The following is a 19,347-nucleotide window of genomic DNA, read 5'->3' as shown; positions in this document are numbered from 1 at the left end:
TCCCCCAGATCTTGGCTTCGCGATGGCGGCGGCTCTGGAAGGTTTCTGTGGGTTTCGTCGAACGCATCAGGGTTTTCGATCCAGGGGCTTTATATAGGCGAAGAGGCGGCGCCAGAGGGTCGAAGGGGTGCCCACACCATAGGGTGGCGCGGGCCTCCCCCTGGCCGCGCCGCCATGTGGTTTGGTGGGCCTGTGCCCCCTCCCTGGTGGCTCTCGGGTGTTCTGGATGCTTCCGGGGAAAATAGGAACTTGGGCGTTGATTTCGTCCGATTCCGAGAATATTTCGTTACTAGGATTTCTGAAACCAAAAACAGCAGAAAACAGGAACTGGCACTTCGGCATCTTGTTAATAGGTTAGTTCCAGAAAATGCACGAATATGACATAAAGTGTGCATAAAACATGTAGATAACATCAATAATGTGGCATGGAACATAAGAAATTATCGATACGTCGGAGACGTATCAGGAAGTATCTCCCTTTTTAGTTGGTTATCTATGTATCCCTTGGTGTGAGTTATCGTTATGGAATATTAATGAGAAGTTCTATCATTTACTTTTTGCACACCTTATTTTAGTTTGCAATTTCTGTTATATGATTGATCTTGTTGTTAGTATTGGTATCACTTTGGGAGTATCAAGTAAATCTATTTGGTTTTGGCAAACTTAGCATTGGTCAATAGCAACATTACTTGGAGAGTTAAGTAGAAAAGAGGGAAATACATGTAGATATATTATTCCATTATCTATCTTTCTTGTTAGCTAATGAGCTTAGTATTTTGAAGTTAAAATTGTTTGTGCTTACAAATAAGATGCATGATTGTTTCTATCACATGTATACCTGTTTGTTTCCCTCAACTCTTATGCTTGCTAATCAACCTTGCTAGCCAAAGACCTGTACTGAGAGGGAATGCTTCTCGTGCATCCAAAACCTTAAGCCAAGCCTATGCCATTTGTGTCCACCATAACTACCTATTATGTGGTATTTTGCGCCACTCCAAGTAAATACTTCGTGTGCTACCTTGAAACAATTCAAAAAGTTATTATCTCTTATTTGTGTCAATTTTTTATAGCTCATGAGGAAGTATGTGGAGTTTTATCTTTCAATCTTGTTGGGCAGACTTTCACCAATGGACTAGTGGCATACATATCCGCTTATCCAATAATTTTGCAAAAAGAGCTGGCAACGGGGTTCCCAGCCCCAATTAATTAACTTTCATTAATAATTCTCTTCACATGTTTTGCCCTGATTCATCAGTAAGCAACTTAATTTTGCAATAGACACTCCTCCATGGTATGTGAAATGTTGGAAGGCACCCGAGGATTCGGTTAGCCATGGCTTGTGAAAGTGAAGGTTGGGACGAGTGTCATCCATAAATAAAACTAAAGTACATGTGTGTTATCACCAGAATTTGACCAAGTCAGAGGTGGGCCACGATCAAGATGGGCTTGAAGATTATATACGGAAGAAATACGTGGATCGGCCTTATATGCAAAGTTGGGCTAGTTTGCCCTTGTATCTGTAATATAGTAGATCGCATCTTAGATTAGAAGATAGAGTTTTACCCGTGCACGGTTAAGTGCACGCCCACATTAGAAAGTCCCCTGGACTATAAATATGTATCTAGGGTTTATGGAAAAAAACAACAACCAACGTTCAACCAACCAAATCAATCTCGGCGCATCGCCAACTCCTTCGTCTAGAGGGTTTCTACCGGTAAGCAACATGCTGCCTAGATCGCATCTTGCGATCTAGGCAGCACAAGCTTCATGTTGTTCATGCGTTGCTCGTACTGAAGCCTTTTTGATGGCGAGCAACGTAGTTATCATAGATTTGTTAGGGTTAGCATAGTTCTTCGCGTAACATGCTATCGTAGTGCAACCCTTGCATATCTAGCCGCCCTTACACCTATCTTAGGTGTAGGGGCGGCACCCCGCTTGATCATTATTTAGTAGATCCGATCCGTTACGATTGCTCCTTGTTCATCAAGGATTAGTTTAATATCTGCAATAGTTAGGCCTTACGAAGGAGGGGAGGATCCAGCGGCACGTAGGGTGTCGTTTGCTAGTCCTAGACAGGATGTTCCGGGGATCAACCTCGTGTTGGTTTTTAGGCCTTGTCTAGGATCGGCTTACGATCACCGTGCGTGGCCGCGAGGCCCAATCTGGAGTAGGATGATCCGATTATGCGGTGAAAACCCTAAATCGTCGTAGATCTCATTAGCTTTATCTTGATCAAGCAGGACCACCATATATTCGTGCACCTCGTACGAATCATGGGTGGATCGGCTCCTTGAGCCGATTCACAGGATAACCTGAGAGCCGATCGAGGCTCGTATTTAATGTTTACGTGTATGCCATGCAGGAAACTAAGCGAGGCATCTCCATCACCTTCCTGACCAGGTATAGGTCAGGTGGCACGCCCTGGCAATCAGCATCGGACGTGTGACCAGAAGGCTTTGCGGGCCGTCGCTCGGAGGGACCTCGGCCAGCCGCAGCCCTAGGTTGTCCCGGCTCTACGGTGTTGCCCGTCGCTGCCCGCCGGTGGGTTTCGGACGTCAACACATTCTGGCACGCCCGGTGGGACCAGCTTCTACATCAACCACATCGCCATCTACATCTGAGATGGCGGACGACACGCCAGTCACCTACGAGGAGCTGTCCGACGAGCTCAAGAAGAGGTATGACGAAGTCAAAGTCATCCTCGAAGCCGACCTCATCGGCTCGTTTCACCGTACCCGTTCACATGGCGTTAGATGGAAGGGGTTCTCACCGGAAGGCGCGCTCGATGGGGTGGACCTATCCGTCCCGTCAGAAGAACGTACCAGGTCCCTGCGCCAGGAGATTAGCTGCATGGTGACTCACTCGCTGCATCGCCATTCTGAGAGCCTGGTGAATACTTTGGAGCATGTTGCTTTTCGGATGATCCAGGAGGTCATGAAGCATCAGTACTTCCTATTAGGACCAGCTCTCGGGACCTACCAAGGAGAACCACCACTTTAGCCCCGTCCACCGTCGTCATTCGCGTTGGCGACACCAGAAGTGCCTAATCCACCGTCATGCGCCGCTGAAGACACTTACCCCAGGAGGTGCCAGCCGAGATACTTGTTCAACATCAACATGGTAGAACTGGGGCACCACCCTGATGAGGGAAGAGATGAGGGCAGCTGCTCTTACAGCAAAGACAAGGAAGAAGCTGCTCCACGCGATTGGCCCCGACACTGCCAAAAGGTCCTGGTGATGATCAAGGTGAAAGCCGATTCTAGCGATCGGCCCGTACTATCCGTACCACCTGCTTTCCCAGTATGTGGCGTCGACCTCACAGGTGACGGAAAGCTAGGGTATGGGTTTACATCGGCTGATGAACTAGAGGAAGTCGACATTGGTCCTGGGGATAAGCCGCGACCGACTTTTATCAGCAAAAAGTTGGATCCACAGCTCAGGAGACAGATGATAGCTCTGTTGAAGGAATACCCAGATTGCTTTGCATGGGATTATACGGAGATGCCTGGGTTGGATAGGAGTATCATCGAACATCGGCTCCCCCTCAAGAAAGGATTTCGGCCATTCCAACAACGAGCACGTCAGATGAGGGCCGAAATTCTGGAAGAAGTCAAGAAAGAGATCGAGAAAATGTTGGCCCCCGGTGTTCATCAGGCCATGCAGGTATGCTGAGTGGATCTCCAGTATCATTCCTGTAGAGAAAAAGGACGGCCGATGGCGGGTGGCCATCGATTTTCGAGATCTCAACAGAGCCACTCCAAAGGACGAATATCCGATGCCTGTGGCAGAAACGTTGATAAACGCCGCTGCTGGCCACAAGGTGTTGAGCTTCATGGATGGCAATGCCGGTTATAACCAGATCTTCATGGCTCCGGAAGATATACACAAAACCGCATTCAGAGTACCAGGGGCAGTGGGCTTGTTTGAATATGTGGTCATGACCTCCGGTTTGAAGAATGCTGGTGCAACGTACCAACGAGCCATGAATTATATATTTCATGATCAGATCGGCAAGTTGGTGGAGATCTATATCAACGACGTGGTAGTCAAATCAGTCTCCATGGAGGGACACTTGGACGATCTACGGCGCGTCCTAGACCGAACTCAGAAATTCGGACTGAGAATGAATCTGAAGAAGTGCGCCTTTGGCGTGACGGCTGGTCAATTCCTAGGTTTTCTGGTTCATGAACGGGGAATCGAGATCGGCCTGAAAAGCCAGGAGGCGGTGCGTACCATGCAGCCGCCAACCACGAAGAAGGAGCTCCAACGCCTCATCGGCAAGATCAATTTTGTCCGACGATTCATCTCTAATCTGTCAGGACGAATCGAGCCGTTCATGGCGCTGGTGAAGACTAAATCTGATGACGAGTTTCACTGGGGGGCAGAACAGCAACAGGCGTTTGATGAGATTAAGCGGTATCTGACGACACCGCCTGTGCTAGTTCCACCCCAGCAAGACAGGCCGTTCTACATCTACTTGTCAGTAGCTGACACATCCATCGCTTCGGTGGTGGTGCAACTCTACGAGGGCGTTGAAAAGGTCGTTTTCTACCTCAGCAGAAGGATGCTGGACGCGGAGACAAGATATCCTGAGGTCAAAAAACTTTGCCTCTGCCTGTTTTTTACTTGCACCAAGCTTCATCACATCCTTTTGACGGCAGAGATCATTGTCATATGCAAGTCAGATGTGGTCAAGCACATGTTGTCGGCCCCCGTTTTAAAAGGCCGACTTGGTAAGTGGATGTTTGCGTTGTCAGAATTCGATCTCCAGTATCAGCCTGCGAAAGCAGTCAAGGGACAAGCCTTGGCCGATCTTATCGCTGAACGGATCAGTACCAATATAGCAGCACTATCTATACGTGCATGGGCTATGTTCTTCGATGGATCGGTTTGTGACGATGGTTGTGGCATCGGCATTCTGCTCGTGTCGCCTCGGGGGGCAGAATACTCCTTCTCCATCAGATTACTACCCCTTGCACCAACAACGTAGCAGAATATGAGGCAATACGTAAGGGGATGGAGTTGCTACTGGAAGCCGGAGCTGAAGCAGTAGAGCTTTTTGGAGACTCAAAGTTGGTGATTAACCAGCTCACGGATGAATATAAGTGCGAAAGTGAATCACTTTTCCCATATTGGGTGGAATGCCGTGAGTTGATGACACAGTTTCGGTACATCAACTTTAACTGGGTCCCGAGATCCCAAAATACTGAGGCCAACAATCTCGCGCAAATGGCGTCAGGCTATATAGATATATCTGATGGGTCGGAAGTTCAGGTACAATTCCTGGAACAAGATGATTGGAGAGCCGAAATCTTCAATTATTTAAAAGATTCGGCTCGGGGGGCACCTAAACGGATAAGGTACAAAGCCATGAAGTATGTCCTCATAGGAGACGATATGTTCTACAGGACGTTGGAAGGGTTACTACTTAAGTGCCTGGGACCAACTGAGTCTAATCGGCTCTTACATGAGGTGCATGAAGGCGCCTGTGGAACTCATCAGTCGGCTCATAAGATGAAGTGGTTAATCAGGCGATCAGGGTTTTATTGGCCCACCATGCTTGAAGATTGCTTCAATTATTACAAGGGGTGCCAAGTGTGCCAGATGTTCGGGAAGATTCAGATGGTACCAGCATCAGCAATGAACCCTATCATCAAGCCTTGGCCGTTTCGGGGGTGGGGTATGGATATGATCGGCAAAATCCATCCGGCGTCGAGCAAAAAACATGAATGGATTTTGGTTATCACAGATTACTTCACTAAGTGGGTGGAAGCCGTCCCTATGAAAAAGGTGAAATCAGAAGATGTGATCAAATTTGTGAAAGAACACGTCATTCATAGGTTCGGGATTCCCCAAACTATCACGACCGATGGAGGTTCGGTCTTTATTTCTAAAGAATTCAGGAAGTTCTGCGATGACACGGGGATTAAACTGATCCGATCATCCCCGTACTATGCTCAAGCTAATGGGCAGGCTGAAGCGTCCAATCAGAGTCTAATCAAGCTGATCAAGAGGAAAATTGACGAGAACCCTAGGGATTGGCATGAGAAGTTGTCGGAAGCATTATGGGCCTACCGCATGTCGTGCCATGGAGCTATAAAGACTTCGCCGTACCAGCTTGTCTATGGACAGGAAGCCGTATTGCCTTGGGAAATTACGGCTGGATCAAGACGTGTCACGTTTCAGAATGATCTGACAACTGAAGAATATGCAGCCTTGATGAGTGACACTATTGAGGACGCAACGGAGCTTAGGCTTTGGTCATTGGAGAAGATTAAGGAGAACAAAGCCAGGGTGGCTCGTGCCTACAATAAAAAGGTTAGGCCAAAGGAGTTTCAAGTTGGTGATCTAGTATGGGAAGCTGTGTTGCCGTTAGGAACCAGGGACAAGGCATATGGCAAATGGTCACCTAATTGGCATGGTCCGTACAAAGTTGTCCAAGCCTTGAAGGGTAATGCATACATGTTGGAAGAGTTGGACGGCGAGAAATTCCCAGTAGCTGTCAATGGTCAACACCTCAAGAAATATTTCCCAAGCATGTGGGATGACGGGCAGTGAGATGTGAGGGCCGATTTGTTATCGGCCAGTAAAAAAAAAAATATAACAGCCGATGCGCAGGCATCGACTTGAGAGGATGTATGGAGATAACAGTATGCAAATACAGCCGATGCACGGGCATCGACTTCAGAATAACAAAGCCAGTACGCTGATATCGACTCTAGAGGAATAAGCCCAAACGAGCAAGGTAACAGAATCGGTTCAGACCAGGAATCATGATGTACGAGACGAATCTCTTAGGGGTTGCTGAGGAGTTCATTCTGATGGTTTGGACGAGAATTAGGCTTATTGAGGCCTGTTGGACTGCGTGGTTAGGCAACAGCTTGGCCTCGGATCGTGATACGAGCCGATGTTCTGCTATCGGCTCTCTGTACGGCAGCCCCATTCGACAATCGGCAAGGTGGACAAGGAAGCGAAATTGTTTAAAGATTTTTCTTCATTAATAGGGGGATTCCTTACAAAGAAAGAGCCGATTGCTCAAGGAAGAAGAGGGCAAAAGCCAACTACTACTACTGATCCCTATCTAGGGGCCGTTGCTGCCCTCGCTGCCGTCGCCTCGGCGCGCAGCTGCTGAGAGGCTCCTCATCGGAGCTTCCGTAGCCTTCTACGGGATCCTCATCTTCCTCATCGTCGTCGTCACTATCGTCGTCCCACCAGGTGCGGAGGCGCTTCGCTGGTGGGTAACCTTCAAGGGAGTCGTCGTCGTCCTCCTCCTCCTCCGCCTCTTCCTCGGAAGAGGTGAAATCGTCCCAGGAAAAGCGGTCGTCCTCGCTCTCCGCCTCCTCTTCCCCTTCGACGAGGAAGTGAAGGTCGCCCTCTCCGTCGGTCATGGATTTGTCATCCTCAGACCAGATGGAGGTATCGTGTTCCTCCTTGTCCCACGTCGTCGGGGCGAGAATGTCGTGCGCCGCCAACGAGCCCCACTCCGGCGTCGGCTCGCGGGAGGGGGAGGAGTCAAAGAAGACCGACGAGGTGGAAGAGGAAGAAGAGGAAGACATGGCTATGGGAGATTGGGGTTTTTTGGGTGCCGATGGCCAGAACAGAGCAAGATGACGAAGTGGCAAACTGCTCAGACCGGTTAAATAAAGGGGCTATGGTAGAAATTCAATGCCACAGCAGTTTCCAAGGAGGCGGTGCCCAAAGACAACGGTCAAATCACGCGGAATAGTTGAGAAGACAGGGCATCATGATGAAAATGCTGCGACGGTTCTGCTCTGCCATGACATGACCCGACGAAGAAAAAACGGAGTGATTTTGGAATTATTAATTCCAAAACCAGGGGGGCATGTGTTATCACCAGAATTTGACCAAGTCAGAGGTGGGCCACGATCAAGATGGGCTTGAAGATTATATACGGAAGAAATACGTGGATCGGCCTTATATGCAAAGTTGGGCTAGTTTGCCCTTGTATCTGTAATATAGTAGATCGCATCTTAGATTAGAAGATAGAGTTTTACCCATGCACGGTTAAGTGCACGCCCACATTAGAAAGTCCCCTGGACTATAAATATGTATCTAGGGTTTATGGAAAAAAACAACAACCAACGTTCAACCAACCAAATCAATCTCGGCGCATCGCCAACTCCTTCGTCTCGAGGGTTTCTACCGGTAAGCAACATGCTGCCTAGATCTTGCGATCTAGGCAGCACAAGCTTCATGTTGTTCATGCGTTGCTCGTACTGAAGCCTTTTTGATGGCGAGCAACGTAGTTATCATAGATTTGTTAGGGTTAGCATAGTTCTTCGCGTAACATGCTATCGTAGTGCAACCCTTGCATATCTAGCCGCCCTTACACCTATCTTAGGTGTAGGGGCGGCACCCCGCTTGATCATTATTTAGTAGATCCGATCCGTTACGATTGCTCCTTGTTCATCAAGGATTAGTTTAATATCTGCAATAGTTAGGCCTTACGAAGGAGGGGAGGATCCAGCGGCACGTAGGGTGTCGTTTGCTAGTCCTAGACAGGATGTTCCGGGGATCAACCTCGTGTTGGTTTTTAGGCCTTGTCTAGGATCGGCTTACGATCACCGTGCGTGGCCGCGAGGCCCAATCTGGAGTAGGATGATCCGATTATGCGGTGAAAACCCTAAATCGTCGTAGATCTCATTAGCTTTATCTTGATCAAGCAGGACCACCATATATTCGTGCACCTCGTACGAATTATGGGTGGATCGGCTCCTTGAGCCGATTCACAGGATAACCTGAGAGCCGATCGAGGCTCGTATTTAATGTTTACGTGTATGCCATGCAGGAAACTAAGCGAGGCATCTCCATCACCTTCCTGACCAGGTATAGGTCAGGTGGCACGCCCTTGCAATCAGCATCGGACGTGTGACCAGAAGGCTTTGCGGGCCGTCGCTCGGAGGGACCTCGGCCAGCCGCAGCCCTAGGTTGTTTCCGGCTCTACGGTGTTGCCCGTCGCTGCCCGCCGGTGGGTTTCGGACGTCAACAATGTGTAAACACAAGAGAAGAGGGATGATCTACCTTGCTGGTAGAGATAACGTCCTTCATGGGAGCCGCTCTTTGAAAGTCTGTTTGACAAGGGGGTTAGAGTGCCCACTACCATTCGTTGACAATAACAAACACCCCTCAAAACTTTATTTTTATGCTCTCTATATGATTTCAAAACTTAAAAAGCTCTAGCACATGATTTAATTCCTGCTTCCCTCTGCGAAGGGCCTATCTTTTACTTTTATGTTGAGTCAGTAAACCTATTTCCCTCCATCTCAAGCAAGCAATTGAGTTGTTTTGATCCAACCATCTATATTGTGACCTATTTAATCATGTCTTTTATTCTTCCTTGTTTAGTACCAATTTTATCTGAATGAATATGACTTTGAAGGTTATCTATGCTTGGAAAATAAGTACAATCTGTTAATCATTCTCTGACCAAGAACAAAGTTTGCCATCACCAATTATGATTTCCTATGCACCTTTATTTGTGATTTCTCTTTACTTGTTTCAAGTTGAGTTATATGAGGAAGTTGTTTACTAGAATGTCTTGTGTAGATTAATAAATGTGATGCTTCTTGTCCGTATTTTATTTATCGACTCTTCACTCCATAAACATGAGGTCTTGTTTACTGAGCTCAGTTTCGCTTGGGGACAAGCGAGGTCTAAGCTTGGGGGGAGTTGATACGTCCATTTTGCATCACTATTTTATATCGTAATTACTGTTATTCATTGATATATTTCATATTTAGAGATGATACTTATGTTATTTCACCTATTTTGCATGTTTCATGATTATTGGAGAATTACTCACCGGAGTAAGGATTCTGCTGGAAAAGCACCGTCAGGATACAGTATTTCTGAAGATCAACAATTGACGGGAAATATATCGAAGCTCCTATTTTTCCAGACGACGGAGCCAGCCAAAAACGGAAGCCGAGGAGGGCCGCCATGGGCCCCCCCATAGGCCGGCGCGGGCTCCACCCTGGCCGCGCCGCCATGTGGGGAGGGGGCTCACGACCCCCCTCGGCCATCTCCCTTTCGCGTACTTCATCTCCAGAGAACCCTAAGGTGTACGGGAGGATCGAGAATAGACACAGCCGCCTCTGCGAGGCGGAAAAACACCAGAGAGAAAAGAGCTCTCCGGCAGGCTGAAATCTGCCGGGGAAATTCCCTCCCGGAGGGGGAAATCGTCGCCATCATCACCGCCATCGAGATGGACTTCATTGGGATCATCATCATCATCTCCACCGCCGACACCATCATCTCCACCGCTGCACCTCGTCACCGCTGTAACATCTAGGGTTGAATCTTGATTATTTCATAGGGGAAACTCTCCCGGTGTTGATTACTCCTTGTTATTGATGCTATTGAGTGAAACCATTGAACCAAGGTTTATGTTCAGATTGTTATTCATCATCATATCACCTCTGATCATGTTCCATATGATGTCTTGCGAGTAGTTCGGTTAGTTCTTGAGGACATGGGTGAAGTCTAAATGTTAGTAGTGAACTATGTTGAGTAATATTTAATGGTTTGATATTTAAGTTGTGGTGTTATTCTTCTAGTGGTGTCATGTGAACGTCGACTACATGATACTTCACCTTTATGGGCCTAGGGGAATGCATCTTGTATTCGTTTGCTAATTGTGGGGTTGCCGGAGTGACAGCAACCTGAACCCCCGTTGGTATATCGATGCATGAGGGATAGCAGGATCTCAGAGTTTAAAGCTGTGGTTAGATTTATCTTAATTACTTTCTTGTATTTGCGGATGCTTGCAAGGGGTTTAATCACAAGTATGTATTAGTCCTAGGAAGGGCGGTGCATTAGCATAGGTTCACCCACACAACACTTATCAAAACAAAGAAGATTATGCAACTATATGAAGCGAAAGCACTAGACTAAATTCCCGTGTGTCCTCAAGAACGTTTGGTCATCATAAGTAAACAAACCGGCTTGTCCTTTGTACTAAAAAGGATTGGGCCACTCGCTGCAATTATTACTCTCGCATTTTACTTACTTGTATTTTATTTATCTGCTATATCAAAACCCCCTGAATATTTGTCTGTGAGCATTTACAGTGAATCCTTCATCGAAACTGCTTGTCAACACCTTCTGCTCCTCGTTGGGTTCGACACTCTTATTTATCGAAAGTACTACGATACACCCCCTATACTTGTGGGTCATCACCATCCACTACAAGAAAAGGTACAACTCTGAGTACCTCTGCTGCTCTTGATTCACCATCTGTGATAAGTCAACTTGTTTCACCACCACAAGCTTCACGTGTTGGTACTTCTGCTGAAACTGAAAATTCCTCTGATAATTTTGATGATGCTTCTACTGTGCTTGATGATAATGGTTCATTAGGTCCTTTTCTAGATGCTACAATTGCTAGGCCTAGACAAATTGAAAATACTGAAATTCCTAATGAAAATACTGTTACACCTGTTAATTCACCTGAGTCTGTTGAACACTCTAGTGATGATCTTGATGAAGATTATGTGGAACTTGATGATGATTTTATTGATAAATGTAATGCTACTAATGATGCAAGTAACATTAAAAAGCTTCTTGCACAACGTGCTGTTAGATATAAACTGTCTCCTGATCCTAAATTTGCCACATCTCCTATAAACATTAAGGATAAGGATTATGATTTTTCTCTTGATTTATCTCATATATCTATTGTTGAGAAAACACCTTTTTTGTGGTACTGAAAAAGAAAGTGCTGTAGAGCACATGATTGAGCTTTCTAGCTTGAGTAGTTTGTTTTCTGATGATACCAAGAAGCGTACTTATTTTGTTGCTAAATTTTTTCCTTTCTCATTAAAGGATGATGCTAAAATTTGGTATAATAGTTTGCCTCCTGATTCTATTGATAGTCCAAGTTGTTTGCTTGATATTTTCTTTCGAAAATATTTTCCTGCTAGTGCTCAACATATTGCTTTGCAGAAAATTTATAGTTTTGACCAGGAAGATGGAGAGAAATTGCCTGAAGCTTGGGCAAGGTTTTGCTCTCTTATTAGAGCTCGGCCTGGACATGATTTGGAAAAGCATGACTTACTTGATATATTTTATAGTGGACTAACCATTGAGTCTAGAGCATACCTGGATAGTTGTGCTGGTTGTGTTTTCAGGAAAAGAACTCCAGACGAAGTTGAGAAATTGTTGGCTAGAATAAGCCAAAATCATGATGATTGGACTACACCTGAACCAACCCCAACACCAATATTGAAGAAGAGGGGTATGATTGAATTAAATGATGAAGATATGAGGGAAGCCAAGAAATCTCTTATGGAGAAAGGTATTAAATCTGAAGATGTGAAGAATTTACCTCCCATAGAGGAATTATGTAAGATAACTCCCCCTTCATCCACAATTGAGGTACATTCTCTTCAACGCTTTGATAGAGGGGACATTCCTTATTCAAAACCTCCTGATCAAGGTTTAGATGAATTTGATAATTATGTTGTTAAGCAAAATAACTTTAATATGAGAGTAGAGAATCATCTAATGGAAAACTCTCAAGCTATTAGTAAATTGCATGATATTGTGGAGAGAACCTCCAATGATGTTAAGATGCTTGTTAAACATTTTCATATGGTTCAAACTCAAATTGATCAACTTACTAAAGTTCAAAATTACTTGTTAAAAAATACTCATAAAGAAAAACATGCTTATGAAGTAACAACTAGAGGTGGTGTTTCTACTCAGGATCCTCTATATCCTGAGGGGCATCCCAAAAGAGTTGAACAACATTCTCAATGAACTAAAGAAACTAGTGGTCCTTCTAAGAAAAAGAAGAAGAAACATAAAACTGTTGTAGAATCTTCTGAACCTGTTAATGATCCTAATAGTATTTCTATTTCTGATGCTGAAACTGAAAGTGGTAATGAACATGATAAAGATAATGATAAGAATGATGCTTCTGATAAAGAAGAGACTGAAAATGAACCTGAAAAGCATGCTAAAAATAAAAAGTACACTAAAGAAGATTTTATTGCTAAGAAACATGGTAATGAAAGAGAACCTTGGGTTCAAAAGCAAATGCCTTTTCCTGCTAAGAAACTAAAATCAAAGGAGGAAGAACACTATAATAAATTTTGTGATTGGATGAAACCTTTGTTTTTGCAAATCCCTTTGACTGATGCTATTAAATTGCCTCCTTATTCAAAGTATATGAAAGATATTGTCTCTAACAAAAGGAAAATTCCTAATGAGGAGATTTCCACTATGCTTGCTAATTACTCTTTCAATGGCAAGGTTCCAAAGAAGCTGGGAGACCCAGATATACCGACTATCCCTTGTTCCATCAAGAATAATTATGTTAGAACTGCTCTATGTGATTTGGGAGCAGGAGTTAGTGTTATGCCTTTTTCTCTTTACAAGAGACTTGATCTAGATAAGTTGATACCAACTGATATATCTTTGCAAATGGTTGATAAATCTACTGCTGTTCCTGTTGATATATGTGAAGATGTTCCTGTTCAAGTTACTCAAAATTGCTTAATATTAACTGGTTTTGTTGTGTTGGAAATGCCTGAAGATGATAATATGTCTATTATTCTTGGAAGACCTTTTCTTAACACTGCAGGGGCTGTTATTGATTGCAATAAAGGAAAAGTCACTTTCAATGTTGATGACAAGGAACATACTGTTTATTTTCCCAAGAGGATTGATAAAGTATATGGAGTTAATACAATTTCTAATTTGAGTTCTATCAAAGTGGGAGTTATTGATTGTCCTATATATGAGCCTAAAGAACGATATCAAACTATTGTGATTAGATCCATATCAATACAATATAAGGTAACATGATTGATTTGAGGTTTATTTCTTCTTATGACATGTAAAATTTATTTGGTGGCAAGACTTGATCAACCTTGTTAACAAGTACATTTTATATGCATGGAAGAGCTAAACAACATTTCTTTCTTTCTCCACTTGTTTTACTTGCTGTAGTACTACTTGTTTTGCAAGATGCTTTAGTTGTTTAGAAGTTTGAAAATCTTTTTCTGTCCTGAAATAGTTATTTTAACACCCAGAAATGTGCATTTTTCAAAGTTTTCAAAAATTTACAAAAATTATATCACTGGTCCTATTTTTCAAAATGCAACCTGGGAGTGCCTGGGGCTGACCAGTGGGGCACCTCAGGGCTGCACCCCATGTGCCGGCGCGGCCAAGGAGGGGGGCGCGCCACCCTGTGGTGAGGGCCCCACCTGGCCCCACTCAGTCATCCCTTCCACTCATTCCACTCTCTCTCCCGAAAACACTCGTACCAGTTCGTTCTCACTCGCGTTTTCGCCCGAGAGCTCAGGATTTTTCGATCTCCTTGCTCAGCCCATCTTTGCTGCTGAGATTTGGAGCATTTGATCTCCGTTATGTGACTCCTCCGATTATCCAAATAGAATCTTGTATAGTTGAGTATATCTTGAGTAATTTGCTGATGTAGGTGACATGTTAAGTGAGTTTGCATGCTTGATTCAAGTTGTAAAAATTAGTTTTGATGCATGTTTAAGTACTCTATTAAGTTCCTATAGTAGTCTCCCTCATTTATATGTCTCAAAATCAGATTTTATAATGTTTGTTGAAAAATTTCAGAAAATGGAGTGAAATAGACATCAACTCAATCAACATGAATTGGTGGTGCAGGAAGTTATGAGAGTCCACCGTGAAGAGGGGATATTCCCCTCCTACTACCCGTGTACCGATTTCATGAAGAGTGCAGGGATTTTTCAGGATGTTCAAAATCTAATTTCTAATGCAGGGTTAGAAGATTTTGTTGTTGGTGAACCTTATCAATATGTAAAACTAACCATGTCAGTGGTGCAGGATTTTGAATTCCATTGGTCCCAACCTAACCCCATGGTTCAATATAAAATCTACAATAAAACTATCAACTTGCCCTTTGATGATTTTTGTGCAGCTATTAAAGTGCCACAATGGGGATCATGTGAGAAGATTAGGGGGCTGCCACGGCAACTCTTGAATCTATACGAGATGATCTGTCAAGGGAGAAACTTCTCAGATGAGAGTGGTAAAATTCGTAGTATTCAACTCCCATTTATCGCTATTTTGCTTACTTTATCACCAAGTGTGTTCTTGCTAGAAAGAATGCAAATAAGTTATCTATCCATGACTTGGTTTTCTTAGTTGCTGCATTGCAACATGATAGAACTTATAATGTGGGTGCTTTGATAGCATTTAGACTTGCTACTAACCGTGATAAAGGAGGAATTTGTGGAGGTCTCATTGCCTCTCGTTTGCTAGCTATGCATGGTGTAGAACCTCACCCTCTGGATGTTCAGCTCTCTGTAGAGAAACTTGATATTGTTTCCATGATAAAATATGACTTTGTTTCTAATCGGTCTAACTTTAATAACATGTCCTATGAGATAACCTTTTTCAAGAAAAAGTGGAGAGTAATTAAATCCGAAAGGCTAGTTGGATTGCCTGCACCTACTTTGTTTAACCTTGATTCCAGGAACGGTTGGTCGGTCACAGAAGATGAACTTGATGCATACATAGAGAGTTGCGGCCATCATGCAGGGGACGGCATGGAGGAGGCCGAGGAACACCTCGACTTGTCATCCAACGCAACAAGTTCTTCACATCAGCATTTCACGCATATGGAGCCTTCATCCTTTTCTTCGGCACAGGGATCTTATTACGACCACGCCATGTATGATCCACCAGCATGGAACCCTGACCCTCGCTGGGGTTGATCTCCACTTAGGCCAAAAGCCTAAGCTTGGGGGGAGGTATGCCGGCATCACTCATTCGTTGCATATTACAATTGCCAGTCATTTGTACATATTTGTTTCGCTTCTTTTTGGTTGTTTCTCTTTCGGTTATTTTTATTTCAGTAGGTTTCTTATTTTTAGTTTTTGAAGGTCGTTAGTACTGTAGTAACCTTTACTTTTACTTTTTATTTCATTTGTGTGCCGATGGTTTCCTCTAATATGAGGAAGATGATATTTGGGAAAGTGCTGTCTAAAAAAACAGATTCTGGACTGATACTGAAAAAATTCCTGTGCGTAGCCAGAACGTTATTTTGAGCTGCAAATTTTTATGCATGTTCCCAGGTTATTATCTAACTTTCATTAGTTGAGCATTTTTCGAGTTGAACAGCAGAAGATTTTCTAAAAAAATGATTACTGTACTGCTGTCAAGTTTTGGCAGATTTCTGCCACTTTGCTTTTCTGTGACTCTTTTAGTTTTCATTCTCTTGTTTTTGTTCTTTTCTAAAACACAAAAAGACCAAAAATATTTCTGTTGTTTCTCTTTATCATTTGTTTATTTGGTTTCTTGTTCCTATTTTGCTTTATCTACTATCGTTGGTTTGCTATGAGAAAATCCAAAAAGATTTTACTTTCGCTCTTGTTTCCAATTCGAAAACACCAAAAATATTTGTTGTTCTTCTTCGGTTTTGTAAAGTTTATTATGGAGTTCAGCGGTCTCCGGTGGTTGGAGCTTGGTTTTCATTTCATATTATTCAAGCTACACAAGTGAAAGGCAATAATGACGATCTACGACAACTCGACTGTGGTGAGAGGCTGGTATGAACTCTATTTGTTTTCATTTTTGTACATATACTCATGCATGTGAGCATGCTTAGTTGGTTCATGTGAGGTATATGTCATTTAATGAAAGTCTAGTAGTTCATGATCTCTCATGTTTAGCTCCAATTTATTAATATGAGTAGCATGTCATAAACATTTGCTTGCATTGTTTTATTCATAGATAGGTATGACATTGTGGTATCCTCCTCTGAATAACTCGTTTGAATTGACTTGGCACATGCTCATGCATGCATATGACTAAACAAAAAGTCAATTAAGCCTTGATGATTTACTTTGCTTCAGAGTTCTTGTATCACTTTTATGCCTCCGTTAATTTTATTCTGCCGCAAGCATGATTATGACAATTATTGCTCTCTTGATTGTCGCTTCCCAGTCTATTGCTAGCATTCACTTGTACTGAGCGGGAATGCTGCTCGTGCTTCCAAACCCCTGAAAACCAAGTTATCCCAAAGTGTCCACCATAAATATCTATGCATGGCATTTCAAACCATTCCAAGTAAATTTTCATGTGCTACCTTTAAAACCTTCAAAGTACTTCTCAATTTGTGTCAATGTTTTATAGCTCATGAGGAAGTATGTGGTGTTTTATCTTTCAACCTTGTCATTTACTCCTGACAGACTTTTTGTAACATCCCGGGAATCGACCCTTCCTAGGATGCTACCACATTATACAAAAAAAACTAGGAAGTCAAGTGATTATTCAAAAATTGGGCAGAGTTTTCTTTGTATATAAGGACATCCACGACATGCAGATAGAAATAAGAGGATATGTAGTGACATTTCAACTTTAAAGAAACAACTTCGTGATTCACAAAATCCCAACATATCGGGAGACGCCAAATATATTTGTTCACAAGGTAACAGGGATTAAGTGACTAATACAATACGACTAATAGGTATAGAAACATATATATCTACATCGTAATATCTAAATAAGTGTGATGTGCTCAACCGTGTAAATGTACTACGCCCGGGCCCCATGCATGGTGTTCACTTAGTACCTGAAATCCATATGAAACGCAAGAGTGAGTATGAAAATACTCAGCAAGTACAACATGGAACCGTAAAAACATAAATCATAGACAAGCATTGGAACTTCACTCGGAAACATAGATTTTATATGAAAACTGGAATATGGGTTTTCGCAGTACTGGCTCGGAGTTTACCAACCTGCGGCAGTATTGGCTCGGAATTTACCAACCCGCGGCCCAATAAGTTTAGAAGGAAATTATCGAGTCAAATTACCAATTAACAACGAAGCACACCAGAAGCACACAAGCCACACAATCAAACATTAAGGCGACAAGGTTCGTAATGCACTTGCCTCAAATTGCTGAATTGTCAAAGGTTTCACTTAGACCATCCATGACTTCAGAACCTGCGGGTTGAACTACTATTATAAATTTGACGCAAGACTGTTGAAAAACGCCTAAATACTTCCAGGTGTCCCTACGTGATATCCTAGTCTATCTCCTTCACTTGCAAAATTCTAATAGCAGATTTACACTTGAACAATGTACCATGGTCTACATCAACGAGGGGATACAAGTCGTTGTTTTAAGAGATAGATAATTCACTTCTATGCGGGTGTCATCTTTTTCCAGGTTACTTATTCAAAAGAAATTCCTAATTTCCAAGTACTAGCAAACTGATCTGGATTGGTATTTACCATGTACTCCGTAGGAAACAAGGAACCCCTAGAGATTTCACGTTGGTGCATCCTTTTACTCAGTAATACTAGATTATACAAGTACCAGACATCATGTAGCTGCTCCAAGAAACAGATCGAATCAACTAGCTAATGGCTACCGAACTGATTGGTTCGTGACTCTACTCGATGGACAGAATATCAGGAGATTAATCAGCTGCAGGACCTCCCGACCAGCCAGCAGACGTACATACCTGATGGTGCGGTTCAGCACAGATCGGATATCCTATGCCGCGTGACGGCGTCTTGCGAACGGTTGCACGGCGAGGCGGCGCCGGCGAATATTCTCACTGAACTGTAACCGAGCCGATAAAGGATGTGAAGGAGAACAGCAACCAGCGGCCGGCCAAACAGGAGGGTCGTGGGGGAGGGAAACCAGGCAGGCGGCGGCAATGATTTGGGATCTCGCTTGTGGTTTGGTACCTGCCTTCGTTCATAACCAAGAGAGGAACCTGGTGGGATATTTAGGGCGTGTTTGGTAGACTGGGGGAGGTCAGATTTTCTCACCTCATCCCACTTTTTGGCAAGAGAAGCTGTTTGTTAGATCGGGTCGGCTCAACTGCCCACTGCCCATCTCATACGGAAAACGACCGAGAGCCCTGCCCGAGAGCGAAGCTCGAATCGAGCTTCCCTACTCGTCCGGGATGAACTCATCCCGCAGAATACTGTAGCCGTGCCCTCGCCAGGCCCGCGCCCCAGACCCCCCACCCCTATCGCTCCCATTTTCCCCAACATCTCTATCGCTCCTCGCCCTGAGACCGCACCGTGCGAGGCCATCTCCTTGGGGACTCTGCTTCACGCCCTCGCAGATTTGACGCCAAGCCGTTCCCCGTGCTCCGGCGAGATGGCAGGCACGCGACGTCGCCCGTGCGGACCCCGCGGCGGCGGATGCTGGCGTTGAACGCCGGGTCCGAGAATGGCGCCGCGCCGCCGCGCAGAGGGCCCTCTGCTCGTCCGTCCATGGTCATCGTCGGGCCACGACGCGGCGCGGCGGGAGCGCGCTCTTGCGCCATCGCCGGACGACGGGCTTCTCCGGCTCGTCGG

At 44.3% G+C, this 19,347-nt stretch overlaps 1 long non-coding RNA gene across 1 annotated transcript; it reads right to left on the bottom strand.

Annotated features, from left to right (window-relative positions):
* Positions 1 to 17,366: 17,366 nt before the first annotated feature.
* Positions 17,367 to 18,812, bottom strand: LOC139833386 (uncharacterized). The gene is made up of 3 exons (XR_011749052.1): positions 18,498 to 18,812; positions 17,920 to 17,973; positions 17,367 to 17,596 (listed from the first exon to the last, which is right to left on the bottom strand). It is a non-coding gene; the product is annotated as an uncharacterized lncRNA (long non-coding RNA).
* Positions 18,813 to 19,347: the final 535 nt, after the last annotated feature.

This window comes from Lolium perenne, chromosome 7 (genome assembly GCF_019359855.2).
Source record: "Lolium perenne isolate Kyuss_39 chromosome 7, Kyuss_2.0, whole genome shotgun sequence".
In the NCBI taxonomy this organism is placed as follows: Eukaryota; Viridiplantae; Streptophyta; class Magnoliopsida; order Poales; family Poaceae; genus Lolium; species Lolium perenne.
The sequence above is the reverse complement of the archived record's forward strand: the minus strand, read 5'-3'. Positions and strand labels throughout refer to the sequence as shown.